Genomic DNA, 13,649 nt, shown 5'->3' with positions numbered 1-13,649 from the left:
GTAATTTTCTACAAAAAAAATTTAAAATATGGATTTTAACTTGCAAACACCAAATGTCAGAAATAGGTTTGGTCGTGAAAGGGTTAACTACTTCATTTTAGAGGTCGACCGATATATCGGCCGGCCGATATTTGCCGTTTTTTAAATAATCGGCATCGGCCGATTTGAGCTGATAAAAAGCCGATTTAGAACTACAGCGGGACTTTTCTATTACAGAAGTCATTTCAGTCAGTGTAAGTTCCCTGAGTCGTCATAGAAACACTTTCCTCCTCTCTGGGCAGGCTGCCAAGAAAAGAACAGAATGATACAATGTTTACACTTGAATGAATGAAGTCATCTCTGTGTGTAGAAGTTCTCAGTTTAACCATTTAAAGACTAAATCTTTTCTGACACTTGTTGCTTACAAGTAAAAATCCTGTATTTTCTGCCAGAAAATCACTTAGACCCCCCCCAAAAATTATATATATTTTTTTAACAGAGATCCTAAGGAATAAAATAGCGGTTGTTGCAATATTTTATGTCACACTGCATTTGCACAGAGGTCTTTCAAATGCATTTTTTTTTTTAGGAAAAAAATACACTATTTAAAAAATAAAAATAAAATAAAAACAGTAAAGTTAGCCCATTTTTTTTTTCGTACAAAAGTTTTGACTACCCGTTTTTATTTAATATATAGTTTTTTTTTGTTTTTTTTTAATCTAAATCATACATACAAGTAAACTGATTGGAGGTTTGTTTTGTTTAATAAATGTTTAAATGTAAGAAATTTTCTGTATCACTTATGAAGGCTGCTTTCACACTGGAGCGTTGATGGTAAAACGCAAGTTTTAGCGGATCTTTACCATCATTTTAGCGGTGCTATTTGGCTGCTAGTGGGGCACATATAACCCAGCTAGCGGCCGAGGAAGAGGTTAAATGCGCCCATGAAGCACTGCTGCCAAATCGCATTGCATGCGCTTCAGCAGTGGTGCCCATTCATATCAATGGGCAGGAGTGGTGGATGAGCGGTATACACCACTCCAAACGTGCTGCTTGCAGGACTTTTTTTTTTAAGATCCTGCCAGCGCATCGCCTCAGTGTGAAAGCACTCTGTCTTTCACACAGACTGCAGGGGAGCCATTTTACAGGCGCTATTTTTAGCCCAAAAGCGCCTGAAAAACGCCCCAGTGGGAAAGGTGTGTTAGATCAAGGGGGATTAAAAAATAAAATAAAAAAGGAAAAAAATAAATAAATAAAATAAAATCGGCCTAACATATCGGCCCAAAAAAAATCGGCATCCTATATCGGCTATCGGCCGCCATGATTTCTAAATATCGGCATCGGCCAGAGAAAAACCCATATCGGTCGACCTCTACTTCATTTGACTGCGGTAGGTCAACACGATCCCGCAAACCGTCGTAGCTATACGTCGGCTCGCAGGATCGGGATAGCAAGCACGCTCCCACTGCACAGCGGGTGTGCCGATGCTCGTGACCGATGGTAGCAATGACGACAGTCCCCTTCAGTTAGAAACTAACACGTGTCAGTGACATTTTTACACTAATCAGTGCATTTTTATAGCGCTGATCGTTGTATAAATGCAAATGGTCCCAAAAGTGTGTCAAGAGTGTCCGCCATAATATCGCAGTCCCGAAAAAAATAAAATAAAAAAAAGATTGACGCCATTACTAGTAAAGAAAAAAAAAAAAAAAAAAAAGCTATAACTCTATCCCCTATTTTGTAGACGCTATAACTTTTGCGCAAACCAATCAATATACACTTATTGTGATTTTTTTTTTTTTTTACCAAAAATATGTAGAATACATATCAGCCTGAACTGAAAAAAATTTGCTTTTTTAAAAAAGAAAATGGCGATATTTTAGCAAAAAGTAAAAATTATTTTTTCCCCCAAAATGATCGCTTTTTTGTTTATAGCGCAAAAAATAAAAACCGTAGAGGCGATCAAAAGAAAGCCATTTGTGAGAAAAAAAAAAGGATGTCAATTTTGTTTTGGGTACAGCGTCGCACGACCGCGCAATTGTCAGTTAAAGCGACACATTGCCGAATCGCAAAAAAAATGCCCGGTCATTTAGCAGCAATTTTCCAGAGCTGAAGTGGTTAATTGGATATGTTTTATAGCAAAATGTATTTTTTTTTCCCTTTTAATTTTTGGTCTTTTTTCTGTTTTATTGCAAAAAAAAATAAAAAATAATAAAAAAAAAAAAAAGATAAAAATGTTGTTTGGGTACAACTTGGCATGAAACTACGCAGTTAAATAAGCACAGTGCCCAATAGCAAAAAAATGTCTTGATCGTGAAGGGGGTAAAATCTTCCAGAGCTCAAGTTGATCAGGGCCCGTTCACACCAAGTACAGTAACCTGCATTTTTCATCATGAATAAAAAAGGTAGGTTAATTGGAACGACAAAGAAAACAATAGTTTTCGGTTTTATGTTCACACCAGAAAGCAGTTTTTCTCTGCACTCTAGAGCTGTGCAATATTGTTCATCATGTCTGCATCATATCACGCCTCTCTGCATGGTAATGCACTGTGTGGCGAGTCACTTTGTGCACTTTACAATTAAAAAAAATAAAACAAAAGGGAGTTGTGTAATGCAATAAAACATAAATCACACTGTCCCTCTGCCGCATGGCTCCGTAGCCCAAAACAGCTGCTGACTGCACACTAAACAGCTGTGGTTTAGTGTGGGCTCCTCCCTCTCCACAATATAAAACTGTGTGGGGGGGGATGGGCTGCCTGGAACAACACATAGATCTCGTCTTCCTGCATAGCAGAAAGACAAGATCTCTGTGTCATCTCCTGTCAGAACAGAGAATTGCCTTGTTTACTATGGCAGATCCCCGTTCTGTCACTGTGGGGAACGATCGCGGGTAGCCAGCAGACGTCAAGTCCGCTGATTGTCACGTGCGCGCCCACAAATTTATTGTGTACAAGTCCAACGTACACCTACGGCGATTTGCATGGCAGTGCCAATCTGTCATAGTATAACTGTGGCGGCTGGTCGGCAGGTGCTTAAACGTCATATAAACAAATAACTGAACAGTGACAATACACTGATTGTGAACAAAGATGGGCTTGAGCATGTTTGAAATCCCACATGCCCGATCACACCAGGAAGCTGACACTTCACACGGCTAGTGACAGGCCGCAAGACCCCTTTCACACTGGGGCACTTTGCAGGCGCTACATCTCTAAAAATAGCAGATGCAAAGCGCCCTGAAAGAGCAGCTTCTGTCTCTCCAATGTGGAAGCCCCAAGGGCTTTCACACTGGAGCAGTGCGCTGGCAGGACGCAAAAATTTTTTTTATAAAAAAAAGTCCTGCTAGCAGCATCTTTGGAGCAGTGCCGCTCCTAAACCACTCCTGCCCATTGAAATCAATGCGGCAGTGCGGCTATACTTCCGGCATAGCACTGCTGCAGCAACGCTTTGAGGTGTTTTTAACCCTTTCTTGGACGCTAAAATTGACAGTAAAGCACCGCTAAAAATAGCAACACTTTACCGCCAATGTACCCACAGGCCCAGTGTGAAAGGGTCCTGAGACATTTCCCAGTTCACAGCTGCACAAATCAGGAATTAAAGTGGTTGTAAACCCTTACAAACCACTTTGACCTACAGGTAAGCCTAGATTAAGGCTTACCTGTAGGTCCAAGCAATATCTCCTAAACCTATATGGTTTAGGAGATTTGCCCGAAAACGTGCAGGCGCACTGAGCGCGGCATTCTCAGCGACGGAGCTGCCGCGCGTGTCGGCTCCCGTGCGCATGCGCGGGAGTGACGTCATCGCGGCTTCGCCGAATGACAGCGGTGGAGCTGCGAGACCCCACCAACAAGATGGATGCGGCGGACTACAGGGGACAGCGGCGACTTCGCTGGCTCCTGTGTCAGGTAAGTGACACATAATGGGCTACTATGCGATGCATAGTAGTCCGTTATGCTTTGCCTTTGCAGGGAATGAAAGAGGAAGTAAACTCATCAGGGTTTACTACCTCTTTAACCACTTCAGCCCCGGACCAATAAACACCCTAAGGACCAGAGGTCTTTTTACAATTTCGCACTGCGCTGCTTTAACTGGTAATTGCGCGGTCATGCAATGTTGCACCCAAACGAAATTTGCGTTCTTTTCTTCCCACAAATAGAGCTTTCTTTTGATGGTATTTGATTGCCTCTGCGCTTTTTCTTTTTTGCGATATAAATGGAAAAAGACCGAAAATTTTGAGAAAAAAGGATGTTTTCTACTTTTTGTTATAAGAAAAAAATCGAATAAACTCAATTTTAGTCATACATTTAGGGCAAAATTTATTCAGCCACATGTCTTTAGTAAAAAAAAAAAAAATGTCAATAAGCGTATATTTATTGGTTTGCCCAAAAGTTATAGCGTCTACAAACTAGAGTACATTTTCTGGAATTTACGACTGCCTATCTCATTCCTGCTAAAATGGCAGGGCAGTACAAACCCCCCCCCCAAATGACCCCATTTTGGAAAGTAGACACCCCAAGGAAGTTGTGGAGAGGCATATTGAGCCCATTGAATATTTTTTTTGTCCCAAGTGATTGAATAATGACAAAAAAAAAATAAAAGTTTACAAAAAGTTGTCACTAAATGATATATTGCTCACACATGCCATAGTTATATGTGGAATTGCACCCCAAAATATATTCTGCTGCTTCTCCTGAGTACGGGGATACCACATATGTGGGACTTTTTGGGAGTCTAGCTGCGTACGGCACCCCGAAAACCAATAACTGGCCTCAGGGTTTCTAAGGGTGCAAATTTTTGATTTCACTCCCCACTACCTATCACAGTTTCGAAGGCCATAAAATGCCAAATTAACACAAACCCCCCCCCCCAAATGACCCCATTTTGGAAAGTAGACACCCCAAGCTATTTACTGAGAGGCATGTTGAGTCCATGAAATATTTTATATTTTGCCACAAGTTGCAGGAATTTTACAATTTTTTATTTTTTTGCACAAAGTTGTCACTAAATGATATATTGCTCACACATGCTATAGGCACAAGTCAAATTACACCCCAAAATAAATTCTGCTGCTTCTCCCGAGTACGGGGATACCACACGTGGGGGACTTTTTGGGAGCCTAGCCACGTACCGGACCCCGAAAACCAAGCACTGCCTTCCGGATTTAAATATAAAATGCTACCAAAAAAAACTGTTAGCGATCGCAGGGATCAGTCCTGACTCTGCGATCGCTGTAGTTATGCGTTTAGTGTTTTGTAAGCGACAGTGATCGATCGATACTGCACTTGGGTGGGCTGGGCGGAGGGGCAAAACGCAGGTGCCAGCAGGTATGTGGGCTGATCCCGCTAACAATGCGTTTTTTTGGAACCCTAAACTGCTGGGGACGCTAGTATAGATCTGATCAGATCAGATATTGATCTGTTTAGATTCTATACCACTACGGGAGGTTTATGCTTTGCGGGTGGGTGTTAGCGGTACTGGCACTAACCTATCGCTGCCTGGGGCGACGCAGACCCTATCTGACCCTAAAACCTAATTGATATCACCCGCCGGGTGATCAGGGGGTTAAACCTTTATTGGGTAATAAATGGTGGGTGTCCTGATGCTATAAAAAAGCAAACTAACCAGAGTCATCCGTAACACTTATACAGTGATCACTGGTGAAAGGGTTAACTATGGGCAATCAGGGGGTTCAAATTTTTATTAGGTAGTATATGGGGGTCCCTGGCGCTATATAAAAACCTGACGGGGAACCTAAATAACTAACTGGCTAACCAGCGTCACCAGTGACACATACTGTGATCGCTGGTGAAAGGGTTAACTATGGGCAATCAGGGGGTTCAAATTTTTATTAGGTAGTATATGGGGGTCCCTGGCGCTATATAAAAACCTGACGGGGAACCTAAATAACTAACTGGCTAACCAGCGTCACCAGTGACACATACTGTGATCGCTGGTGAAAGGGTTAACTATGGGCAATCAGGGGGTTCAAATTTTTATTAGGTAGTATATGGGGGTCCCTGGCGCTATATAAAAACCTGACGGGGAACCTAAATAACTAACTGGCTAACCAGCGTCACCAGTGACACATACTGTGATCGCTGGTGAAAGGGTTAACTAGGGGCAATCAGGGGGTTAAAACCATTATTGGGTAGTATATCGGGGTACCTAGCGCTATAAAAACCTGGCGGTGAACCTAAAAAAATAACTAGCTACCTAGCGACACCAGTGACACTAATGCAGTGATCAGAAAAATGATCGCTTAGTGACACTGGCAAAAGGGGGTGAAAGGGTTAACTCTAGGGGCAATCAGGGGGTGGTAGGGGGCTACCCTGGACTTAACACTAACTGCCCTGACAGTTTTTACTTTTACAACTGACACTGAATGCAGTGATCAGTAAATAAATGATCACTGCAAACGGTGACACTGTGACTGGGGGGGGGGGGGGGGGGGTTTTGTGTGCCTGTGTGTACCTACTTTCTGTCTTCTCCTCGTAGTCCGGTCAAAAAGACCGCCCCGAGGAGAATGACATCACTTCCTCCTTCCTATGTATGGACCTTTGAGTCAAGTATTCGGGAGCGAGTCTTTCTTCCCAAGATTCTTTGAAGCAGCGAAGCCAGGAGGACATCGAGGAACCCCCTCCCCCTGCGGCTGGAAGTGGTGCACAATTTCATAAAGTTCCGTGTGACCCTCTGTAGTGGGGGGTCATATCTATTTGGTAAGCAGTAAATCTCAATGTATGTTGGTGGTGGACTGAACACGATTCTTCCCATTTTGGATTCTATGAACATTGTGGTTTATTTTTAGAGGATTTCATTTACAGCTTCACGTCAACCATTTTTGGAGTTTTATACACGGACTTATTGTTTACACACTGGGTGTTTATGGTTTATATATAATTTTTTGTATTTATAAGTTATGTTATGGAACCTTATTATATGTAGTGAATTACAGTAGTGAGATTCTGGATTTGAAATATTAACACGCATGTGCCCTGTATTACGTATATATAGGGTTGCTATACCCTGTATTAGTACGTATTTCAATATTACTGCACGAGTAGTTGGTTGTATTTGTTTTTGTTTAAGCGCGGCTTATAATTTTTCATTTACCTATTCTGCATGTATGTGACATATTGAAGCCGCAGCTGAATATTTTCAATATTTTTATTATTTAAGAAATTCACATCCATTTCACACACTTCACATATTTACATATTTTTTTCACCTTAGCACAGTTTGTTTTCTCCCTTTTTTCTGTGTATACAATACACAGTGGGAGGAAGCTTCTCATTGGCCAGGAGCGATCGAGAGGGGGTGGCCAGAAACCAACAGCCATCCCCTCATCTCGGATCACTCCTGCAGCGAACCAGACCGCCGTATCCAGCAGGAGGGGGTCCGATCGGACCCCCCACCCGCTGGAAGGCAGGCACGTACATGTACGTCCTTGTGCCTGCCTGTGCCATTGTAATGACGTACATTGGCAATACGGCGGTCCTTAAGTGGTTAAGGTCTCCCTCCATGTGAATAGCCATTCACAGGGTTGCCATCTCATCCCTTTAAAACCAAACACATGTTCTGTGGCTGATTAAGGTGGTAATTAAACTCACTTAGTGCCATATCTGAAATTAAATTATCCTTGGAACCCGTGTAATTAGTATGGTTTCTGGTTTAACCACTTGCCGCCCGCCATATAGCAAAATGACGGTGGCAAAGTGGTTGTAATATCCTGACCAGATGTCATATGACGTGATCAGGATATTAAGTGCATTGCGGCGTTCAGTCTGACACCCCGCAACTACGATCTCGGTAAAGAGTCTCCGACGGAGACTCTTTACCACGCGATCAGCCGTGTCCAATCACGGCTGATCACAGTGTAAATAGGAAGAGCCGGTGATCGGCTTTTCCTCACTCTCGTCTGTCAGACATGAGTAGAGGAGAGCCGATCGGCTGCTCCTCGGAGGAGGGGGTCTGTGCTGATCGATTATCAGCACAGCCCCGAGTAGGGATGAGCCGAACACCCCCCTGTTCGGTTCGCACCAGAACCTGCGAACAGACCTAAACTTCGTGTGAACTTTAGAACCCTATTAAAGTCTATGGGACTCGAACGTTCACAATCTAAAGTGCTCATTTTAAAGGGTAATATGCAAGTTACTGTCCTAAAAAGTGTTTGGGGACCCGGGTCCTGCCCCAGGGGACATGGATCAATGCAAAAAAAAGTTTTAAAAACGGCCGTTTTTTCAGGAGCAGTGATTTTAATAATGATTAAAGTGAAACAATAAAAGTGTAATATTCCTTTAAATTTCGTAGCTGGGGGGTATCTATAGTATGCCTGTGAAGGGGCGCATGTTTCTGGTGCTTAGAACTGTCCCTGCACAAAGTGTCATTTGTGCAGGAAAAAGAGTCTTTTAAAATCACTTGCGGCTAAATTGTCGGGTCTCCGTAATACAGAGAACACTCAATGAGTGTTCTCTGTATTAGCCGACAATTCATTCATTGATTAAAAAAAAAAAAAAAAAAAAAAAAAGCGTGGGGGTTCCCCTAAATTCAATTACCAGGCCCTTCAAGGTCTGACATGGATATTAAGGGGAACCCCGTGTCAAATTTAAAAAAAAAATTGACGTGGGGGTCCCCCTAAAAATCCATATCAGACCCTTTATCCGAGCACGCAACCTGGCAGGCCGCAGGAAAAGAGGGGGGGACGAGAGAGCGCCCCCCCTCCCTCCTGAACCGTACCAGGCCACATACCCTCAACATTGGGAGGATGCTTTGGGGGTCTGTGACCCCTCAAAGCACCTTGTCCCCATGTTGATAAGGACAAGGGCCTCATCCTCACAACCCTGGCCGTTGGTTGTGAGGGTCTGCGGGCGGGGGGCTTATCAGAATCTGGAAGTCCCCTTTAACAAGGGGACCCCCAGATCCCGCCCCCCCCTGTTTGAAATGGTAAGGGGGTACAAAAGTACCCCTACCATTTCACAAAGAAAGTGTCAAAATGGTTAAATAAGACAAACACACTTATGAAAAATTCCTTTATTAAAAATGGGAAAAAAAAAAAAAAAAAAAAAAAAAAAAAAAAGATTCCAGCGGTGCTAATCCACTCTTGCTATCCAGCGACGGATCTCCGGGGTCCAGCGATGGATGATCATATCCAGCGACGGGGGAATCTCTCAGTCCAGCGCTGTCCATACATCGTTCTTCTGTCTCCTCTCCGGAGACACTGCAGAGAGCACAGCGCTGACGTTTCCGTTTCCGTTTTAACGCAGGTTTCCGTTACATCAGAGGGGGCGGGGTCACCCACACGTCACTGGGGAACCCCTGGCTTCCCTCTCCAGCGTCAGAGGGGCGGGGTCAGGTGACGGGTGGCCCCGCCCTCCCAATATAAGAAACGTCAGCGCTGTGCTCTCTGCAGTGTCTCCGGAGAGGAGACAGAAGAACGATGTATGGACAGCGCTGGACTGAGAGATTCCCCCGTCGCTGGATATGATCATCCATCGCTGGACCCCGGAGACCCGTCGCTGGATAGCAAGAGTGGATCGCTGGAATCTTTTTTTTTTTTTTTTTCATTTTTAATAAAGGAATTTTTCATAAGTGTGTTTGTCTTATTTAACCATTTTGACACTTTCTTTGTGATATGGTAGGGGTACTTTTGTACCCCCTTACCATTTCAAACAGGGGGAGGGCCGGGATCTGGGGGGTCCCCTTGTTAAAGGGGGCTTCCAGATTCTGATAAGCCCCCCGCCCGCAGACCCTCACAACCAACGGCCAGGGTTGTGAGGATGAGGCCCTTGTCCTTATCAACATGGGGACAAGGTGCTTTGAGGGGTCACAGACCCCCAAAGCATCCTCCCAATGTTGAGGGTATGTGGCCTGGTACGGTTCAGGAGGGAGGGGGGGCCGCTCTCTCGTCCCCCCCTCTTTTCCTGCGGCCTGCCAGGTTGCGTGCTCGGATAAAGGGTCTGATATGGATTTTTAGGGGGACCCCCACGTCAATTTTTTTTAAATTTTATGCGGGGTTCCCCTTAATATCCATATCAGACCTGAAGGGTCTGGTATGGATATTTGGGGGGACCCCCACGTCAATTTTTTTTTAAATTTGACACGGGGTTCCCCTTAATATCCATGTCAGACCTGAAGGGCCTGGTAATTGAATTTAGGGGAACCCCCACGCTTTTTTTTTTATTTTTTATTTTTTTTAATCAATGAATGAATGAATTGTCGGCTAATACAGAGAACACTCATTGAGTGTTCTCTGTATTACGGAGACCCGACAATTTAGCCGCAAGTGATTTTAAAGGACTTTTTTTCCTGCACAAATGACACTTTGTGCAGCGACAGTTCTAAGCACCAGAAACATGCGCCCCTTCAGAGGCATACTATAGATACCCCCCAGCTACGAAATTTAAAGGAATATTACACTTTTATTGTTTCACTTTAATCATTATTAAAATCACTGCTCCTGAAAAAACGGCCGTTTTTAAAACTTTTTTTTGCATTGATCCATGTCCCCTGGGGCAGGACCCGGGTCCCCAAACACTTTTTAGGACAGTAATCTGCATATTACCCTTTAAAATGAGCACTTTAGATTTCTCCCATAGACTTGTATAGGGTGTTCCGGCTTTTCGAATTTGCTGCGAACAGCCCAAATTGTTCACTGTTCGCTGAACAGGCGAACAGGCAATGTTCGAGTAGAACATGAGTTCGACTCGAACTCGAAGCTCATCCCTAGCCCCGAGGATGCCCACACTGGACCACCAGGGACGCCACCAGACAATGCACAGGGCAAGGTATGCCCCCTAGACCACCAGGGATGCCAGCCAGTGCCCATAATGAATGCCAATCAGTGCCCACAATGGGCATCACTGATTGGCATGCATTATTGTTTGGCACTGATTGGCATCTATCCCTACAAAACTTTAAGTTACAATGCCGCCCATCCATGCCGCCTATCAGTGCCCATCCGCGCCACCTATCCATGCCCATCTGCGCCACCTATCAGTGTCGCATATCAGTGCCACCTATCAGTGCTGCCCATCAGTGCCACTTCATTGGTGCCCATCAGTGCAGCCCTATCAGTGCCCATCAGCGAAGGAGAAAACTTACTTATTTACAAAGTTTTGTAACTGAAACAAAAAAAACATTTTTTTTTCCAAGATTTTCTGTCTTTTTTTGTTTATTTAGCAGAAAATAAAAATCCCAGAGGCGATCAAATACCACCAAAAGAAAGCTCTATTTCTGGGAATAAAATGATAAAAATGTAGTTTGGGTACAGTGTAGCATGACTGTGCAATTGTAATTCAAAGTGCGACAGCGCTGAAAACTGAAAATTGGTCTGGGCAGGAAGGTGTATAAGTGCCCTGTATTAAAGTGGTTAAAGGGATGAGGTGGCAACCCTACGTGTGCAGTGTGGCCCGAGCCCATCTCTATTCACAATCAGTATATTGTGGTCACTGTTCAGTTATTCCCATGACATTTAAAAGGAAGAGCGCTTATCTGTATATTATTACCTTGGATTGCGAGCAACACGGTTAACGAGCGTTTCGCAAAACAAGCTAGTTTTTTTTTAAAATCCTGAAACGGTTTGCGAGCGCTGCCTCGCAAAACGAGCAGGATTCAAGCCTCATCGTGTTGTGCAGTACCACATTTGGCCAGAGGTGTGGGGGCACCGGTGACTCTTGGAGCCACTCAAACACTCAGTTTATTGAGTGTTTCCAAGCCTCTCCGAGCAGTTTCTGAGTGTCTCCCCACACCCCCGGCCACATGAGGTACTGCACACAATAGAAGTCACTGTGGAACAAAATCATTTGAGTTTCCATTGACTCCTATGGGGAAACTCACTTTTATACAGGAGTGCTTTGGATTACAAGCATTCTTCTGGAACACATTATGCTCATAATCCACTGAACTACTGTATAAAGATATTTCATTACGGTTGTGTATTCCAACTGCCACACCCATCTCTAATTATGAATAAACATTAAACACAAATATACAGAAGATGTTAAATACATAAAAACACGTGAGGTAGTGAAATTCCTCATTAGGGTCCCAAGGCCTTGAAGCCAGGTAAGCCACCATTGACAAGGAACCAATTATCAACAGCAACCGACACAAGGTGTTCCAAGACTTCTAAATCCACGCTGAAGGAGCTTCACCTCAGACTAAACACAATATAATAGATTCAACAACGTACTGAAGCCACCCTAGCATCCCTCAACCCACAAACACCACACATTACACCCGCTCTCTTCTATCTCCGCACTCACCTGACAAACCGCTCCTCACTGCTCACCGCGGCGCCAAGCCTCGCAACAATCAGCCAATCACAGCAGGGCAACACTGCTCACGTGATGGCTACAACCTATCGCCGTTCCGCGCGCGCACACGCTCTGCAGGACTCAGAGACTAATGTGCGGAAAGTAGTCTCCACCCACCACGTGTTGTATAACGTGGATGCCGATCGGTGGTTCTGTATGAAGTAGGGCTAAGAAGAGCATTTCGTTTTAATAGGGAGGTTTAGGGTTTAGTTGCTATGGTTAAAAAAATGCAAAATTAAACCAGAGGGAGATTATAACCCACAACAGGTGTCTGCACGGTGCATGCATACTATAGGGATACTAATAGAAGGTTTCCACTTCAGTGTGTCAGCATGGCCAGTTGAAGGTCGTGTTGGTGACATCGGTTTGATGCGTTTCTGAGGTCCTTTTAAAGCCATTTCTAGGTTCAATTAATCTCCTTCCAACCTGATTTATATTCTAGGATAATCCTAAAGCCCTTTCACACAGGCAGCGCCACTGTAGCAGAAGCAACTTGCTCAGCGGGGATCGCTCCACTGAGGCAGCAGACGACAGGTCCGTGTCTGCTCCGCTGTGCAGAGTGGACATGGACACAGTCCCGCTCTCCTCTAGGGTTGCCACCTGTCCAGGATTCACCCAGACAGTTCGGGTTTGAATCATGCATCTGCATAGTTGCCAACTGTCCCGAATTTCCCGGGATTAGGACATTTGTCCCGAATTAATTTTGTCCCGGGAAATGTCCTGAGAAATTCGGTTTGTCCCGGGAAATTGAATTTCTCGTTTTTTGCCGTCATTTTTAAGAATGGTCTTCAATAGAGAACCTGTGGCGCCGCCCAACCCCGCTGCCAGTGTGTGTGTAATGTGCAGTGGGCGGGCGCCACAATTCAAAGGTAGTCTCCGCACGGTGCGGCAATGTGAAGGACGGTATGTCGGGGGCCAATCTGTGGATGGGATGGCAGAGGGGTCAGTCTGTGGATGGGATGGCAGAGGGATCAGTCTGGATGGGATGGCAGAGGGGGCAGTCTGTGGATGGGATGGCAGAGGGGCCAGTCTGTGGATGGGATGGCAGAGGGGGCAGTCTGTGGATGGGATGTCATGTCAGAGGGGGGGCAGTCTGTGGATGGGATGTCATGTCAGGGGGGGGGCAGTCTGTGGATGGGATGTCATGTCAGAGGGGGCCAGTCTGTGGATGGGATGTCATGTCAGAGGGGGCCAGTCTGTGGATGGGATGTCATGTCAGAGGGGGGGCAGTCTGTGGATGGGATGTCAGAGGGGGCCAGTCTGTGGATGGGATGGCAGAGGGGTCAGTCTGTGGATGGGATGGCAGAGGGATCAGTCTGGATGGGATGGCAGAGGGGGCAGTCTGTGGATGGGATGGCA

The 13,649-nt window shown here is 44.9% G+C and overlaps 1 protein-coding gene across 1 annotated transcript in view; it reads right to left on the bottom strand.

The window, feature by feature from the left end:
* The window catches only part of ADAD1 (adenosine deaminase domain containing 1), a 265,111-nt gene extending 252,790 nt beyond the window's left edge, over nt 1-12,321 (bottom strand). Inside the window, exon 1 of the mRNA XM_077476863.1 lies at nt 12,240-12,321. The gene's annotated coding sequence lies outside the window, so the exon portion shown is untranslated. The remainder of the gene's footprint in view (nt 1-12,239) is intronic.
* Nucleotides 12,322-13,649: the final 1,328 nt, after the last annotated feature.

This window comes from Lithobates pipiens, unplaced genomic scaffold, assembly GCF_037356315.1.
Source record: "Lithobates pipiens isolate NorthernLeopardFrog02 unplaced genomic scaffold, aLitPip1_a1.2 Scaffold_13, whole genome shotgun sequence".
Taxonomy (NCBI): domain Eukaryota; kingdom Metazoa; phylum Chordata; class Amphibia; order Anura; family Ranidae; genus Lithobates; species Lithobates pipiens.
The sequence above is the reverse complement of the archived record's forward strand: the minus strand, read 5'-3'. Positions and strand labels throughout refer to the sequence as shown.